Source organism: Petaurus breviceps, unplaced genomic scaffold (genome assembly GCF_028583685.1).
Source record: "Petaurus breviceps papuanus isolate PSGF00001 unplaced genomic scaffold, PetGlider_PUasm1.0 91041, whole genome shotgun sequence".
Taxonomy (NCBI): domain Eukaryota; kingdom Metazoa; phylum Chordata; class Mammalia; order Diprotodontia; family Petauridae; genus Petaurus; species Petaurus breviceps.
The window spans coordinates 21,107,149-21,112,763 of record NW_027187400.1 but is presented as its reverse complement, the minus strand read 5'-3'; positions in this window follow the sequence as shown (position 1 = coordinate 21,112,763).

Genomic DNA, 5,615 nt, shown 5'->3' with positions numbered 1-5,615 from the left:
CATATTTTGTGCTTCCTTTACCAAGCTGTTGCCTCTTTTTTCATTAATCTTTTGCATTATTCTCATTTGTCTTTTCAATTTTCTTCTCTCATTTGCTTTTTTAAAATTCTTTCTGTGTTCTTCCAGGGGTTCTTTTTGGTCCTGAGACCAATTCACATTTTTCTTTGAGGCTTCACTTGTGGACATGTTGACATTGTTGTCCTCTTCTAAGTTTCTGCCTTGATCCTTCCTGTCACCAGAGTAATTTTCCATGGTCAGCTTAATTTTTTTAGTTTTTTGGTCATTTTTCTGCTTATTTCATGAATTTTTACTTTTTTGTAAAAGTTTGGCATTGCTCCAGGAATGAAGAGGATACTGTCTCAAGCTTATTGTGCCTAGGTGGGGGAGGGAGGATTCAGTAATTTGCTGCTAGCTTGCAGTGGGGGGGAGGGGGGGCCTTGGGTCTTGGGCCTCTCTGCTGTTGACTTGCACCACAGCTCAGAGCCTCACTGCTGGCTTGTACTGACTGCTGGCTTGCCCTGGGGTTTCACTACTGGTTTGCATTGGGAGCAGGTCTTCTCTGTTGGCCCCCTGGTTTGTAGCAGCCCCTGCTGCTGCCCAATTGCTCTCCCCTTCTACCCCAGCACAACACATCTTTCCTACTGACCTTCCAAACTGCTTCACTGCTCTAAAATTTTCTCTGAGATATAAATTTTCCAAATTTTTTTTTGGAAGTGAATTTGGGAGAACTCAGGGAAGTTCCTACCTCACCCCTCCATCTTTGCCCCAGAAGTCTCACAGATCATTTGAGTAACTTGGCTCAGAAGAATTGTAATGAACCTGAGGGGAAGTGCAGCCTGCAGGGCAGCCCCTTTGCAAAGAAGTCCCTTGGTGAAATTAATAGGTATGTGTTCTGAGAAGTTCTTCTTAAAAGCTGTCTTCGAGGTCAGAGTCTCTTACTTGGGCACCATGCTGAAGACCAATAAGAGAAATTCAAAGGTGAAATTTTCTGAAGCCTCTCATGTAACAAACTGGGAATAGGAACAAGATGGAAACTACCAGAGTTTTTAATGTCTTCCCAGTCTTAAGTAAAAGTGGGGTTGGCCTCTGGAAGAGTCTAGAATAAGGCTACTTTAAGAAAACCTTATCTCTCTTTGATATTCTCTGCAATTCTGCATTCAGTTTCATATATCTTTCCCTTTCTCCTTACCTTTTGCTTTCCTTCTTTTCTCAGCTATTTGTAAAGTGCCATCAGACAGCCATTTTGCTTTCTTACTCTTTTTTTCATTTGAGATGTTGTTATTGCTGCCTGCTATACAATATTATGAATCTCTCTCCATAGCTCTTTAGACACTCTATCTATCAGATCTAATCCCTCAAATCCATTTGTCACTTTTACCTCATATATATAAGGGATGTTACTTTGGTCATACCCATATAGCCTGAGTGTTTCCCCTATTTTCGTCAATATGAGTTTGAATTTTGCCATACAAAGCTCATGATCTGACACAGTCAGCTCCAGGGCTTGTTTTAATTGACTGTATAGAGCTTCTCCACCCTTGGTTGCAAAGTATATAATGAATCTGATTTCGCTATGGACCATCTGGTGATGTCCATGTGTAAAGTTGCTTTTTGGGTTGTTGGACAACAGCGTTTGCTATGACCAGAGAGTTGTCTTGACAAAACCCTTCCAAGGACAAACTTGCTTGTTATTCCAATTATCTTTTGATTTCTTACTTTAGGATTCCAATCCCCTCTGGAGAATGTGACATTTTTTTTGGTCATTTCTAGATGTCGTAGGTCTTCGTAGAACTGATCAACTTTGATCTCTTTGGCATCAGTGGTCAAAGCATAGACTTATATCATCATCGTGTGCAGTGATTTGCCTTGGATTTGAACAGATATTCTTGTCCATCCATATTTAATCTTTCCATCTCCTGTTTGACCACATCAAGTTTACCTTGGTTCACAGATCTTACAGTCCTTGTTGTTATGCAATATTGATCTTTTCGGCATCAGGTACATCCACAGCTGAGCTTCCCTTTGGCTTTGGCTCAGTCATTTCATTCTTTCTGGAGCTACTTGTTGTCCTCTGCTCCTCCCCATTTGGACACCTTCCAGCCTGAAGGGCTCATTTTCCAGTATCATTCCTTTTATCATTTTAATACTGTCCATGGGTTTTTCTTGGCATCGATAACTGGAGTGGTTTTCCATTTCCTCCAGTGGATCACCTTTTTGTCAGAAGTCTCTATTATGACCTGGCCATCTTGGGTGATTCTGGATGGCATGCTTTAGAGTTTCAATAAGATATATAAGGCCCTCCACCATGACAATGCAGTGATCCAGGAGGGGAAATTTATATCATATCATATCATATCATATCATGTCACGTCATGTCATATCACATTATATGTTATATAATAAAAATAATTATGTATGTTTGTATGTGTGTATGTACATGTACACATACACATATATTTCCTTATAATCTTTGGCGGATGGGGGTGGGGTGGGACTACATCTATGTGTCTAAAAATAGCTGTAATAAATTTACCTATTTTTGTTGAAGGCAACATCATCCTTCTAGTGTCCCAGGTTCGAATTCTCAGCATTAGCCTTGACTCTATACTTTCTCTTATACCATATATCCAAACAAGTGCCAAATCTCCCCATTTCTCCCTTCACAACAGCTTTCCCATTTGACCCCTCCTCTCCACTCACACAGCTATATTTTAATTCACCCCCCCATCACTTCTCACCTAGATTATTGTGACAGAGTATTGAAATACATTGCCTAAGTCTCTCTCTGCTCCAGTCCATCCTATGCACTAATGCCAAAATAATTTTTGTTAAGCACAGCTCTGACCATGATGTTCTGCCAACTTAGCCAACTCTACTTGCTATGAAGAAGGCTTCTAAGATAAATATTTTCTCTATTTAGCTTTTAGAGCCCTACTCAACCTGGCCCCCAACCTATCTTTCCAGCCCACTAGACATTACTCTTCCCCAGTCCTCCAGGATCCAGCCAAACTGATTTTCCCTTTATTCCTCCCACTCCATTTCCTACCTTCAGGCCTTTGCCCTAGTCATCTCCCATCCCTCTCACACACTTCCTCCTTAAATCTGCCTCACAGAATCTCTCTCTTCCTTCAAGATGCATCTTAGGCACCATCTTCTTTGGAAGGAAGGCACCTTTCTTCCCTATTCTACTTGTGTCTTCCCTTTCAAACTGTCTTGTATTGAGCTACTTTGCATATATCTGTATTTTTGAATTTTACATTTACATGGTGCAATGTTTTCATATGGAATTGTTTCCCCCATTAACATGTAAGCTCTTCTGTGAATAGGTATTGTTTCATTCTTTGTATTTGTATCCCTAGCACACAGTAGGTGCTCAGTTGTGTTGCTATTATAGGTAATTAATTATAATAGTAAAACAATAATCATTGTTAACATACATGAATATAGGATATGATATGTAATAACATAATCCAACAATGTATATAAATAACATTTTTAATGCTTTACACTTTGTAAACTTTATAGCTTTACATTTGTAAATTGCTTATTTTATCATCACATTAACCCTGGGAGGTGGATAATCCCATTTTACAGAAGAAGTAACTGACACAGACAGAGGTGAGGTGACTTTTCCAGGGTCACACAGCTAGTCAGTGTGCCCAAGTCTTCCTGACACCACATCCAGCACTCTAGTCATTGCCCCACCTGACTGCTTCCTAATACTTGTTGACTGACTAGTTAAGAGATCATAGGAAACACTGGGGCCAAAGAAGTTTCTAGACTAAGTGCTCTAAGAAAATTTAAAGAGGGAAGGAAGTAAGATTTTTCAGTCATGGGAAGATCAGGGAAGGCCACATGGAGGAGCTGAGCATTGAAGAAGGATCTGAAAGCTAGTCTAATGCTCTAGTGATTGTCCTCTCCTGGACCTGTCTATGCTCAAGCCTTATGCAACTTGACAGGACCTGCCAAGACCTACGCTTCACTGGCAGAGCCTTTGAGAGCTCAGGGTCATTCAAGGATGTACCCTGAGGGTGCACCAAAGAAAAACCAGTAAAGAAGCATATCATCACCATCATCATCATTATTGATGCCATCATCATCTTCATCAAAGTCTTTATCTCCTCCTTCCCCTCCACCACCCACCTGACTCATACGTGTTACTTAAGAGCAGGATAAAGGGAAAGAAAAAAATTCATTAGGCCCATTCCCCTGCTCCCAAGATGCAGCATGGCATAGTGGATGGGGCACTAAATTTAGAGTCAGAAAAGTCTTGGTTCAAATCCTGCCTCAGAGTCTGCCTTTGTCTCTAAATCTGTAAAATGAGAGTGGGGAGGTGACATGGTCAGACCTGTGCTTTAGGAAATCACTTCAATGGCTGAATGGATGGATTGGAGAGAGAAGAGACTTGCGGCAAACAGACCCACTGTGGGCTATGTGATTGCCCTGATGAAGGGGTGATCTTATAGAATTGATAATAGATGGTAAAGGCTTGCACCAGGGTGGGAGCACATTCAAGAGATGTTACAAAGGTGAAATCGATAGGTCTTGGCAATAGATTAGATATGGAAGGGGGGATGAGAGAGTGAAGAATCCAGGATGACTCCTAAGTTATGAACCTGAGCAACTAGAAAGATGGTGTTGCCCTCTACAATAATAGGGAGGGTAGAACTGGGTGGGGGAGAGTCTAGCTTACCAGTTCAGCTTTGAACATGTTGAGTTGAAGATGTCTACTGAACATCCAGTTGGAGATTTTGAAAGAGTTTTGATTCAAGATCGAAAGCCCAGTTGAAAGATTGAGGAGAGTTAGATTTGGGAGTCACCAGCATGTAATTGATAATTAAATCTACTGTATCTGATGAGGTTGCCAAGAGAAATAGTATAGAAGGAGAAGAGAAAAGGGCCCAGGAAGGAACCTTATCAAGAGAGGACGAGATCTGGAAGAGGATCCAGCAAAGGAGACAGAAAAGGCATGGTCAGATAGATAAGAGGAGAACCAGGAGAGAGTGGTGTTCCAAAAGCCTAGAGAGATAAGGGTATTAAGGAGTGATCAATAGTGCCAAAGGCTATAGAGAGATCAAGGAGAATGAGGTCTGAGAAAAGGCCATTGTATTTGGCAACCAAGAGATCATTAGCAGCTTTGGAGAGAGTAGTTTCAGTGCAATGATAAGGTCTGAAGCCAGGTTATGAGCGATTAAGAAGTGAGGGGAAGGCAGCTAGGTGTCTCAGTGAGTAAAGCGCCGGCCCTGGAGTCAGGAGGACCCGAGTTTGGTTCTGGCCTGAGACACAACACCCCCCCCCCACACACACACACACACAAAAAAAATACTAGCCGTGTAACCTTAGGCAAGTTACTCAACCCCAATTGCCCTCCAAAAGGCAAAAAAAAGAAGTGAGGGGAGAGAAAGTGGAGGCAACTGTTGTGGATGTTCTTTTTTAGGAGTTTAGCTATGGAGGTCAGAAGATACATAGAGTGGTGGTTATCAGGACTGGAAGGATCAAGTGAGGGTTTTATTCAGGATAGGGGAGAGATGGGCATATTTGAAGGCAGAAAGGAATGAACCAGAAGACATCAAGAGTGATAATAAATGAAAGAGTGAGAAGGGCAGCCAGGTGGC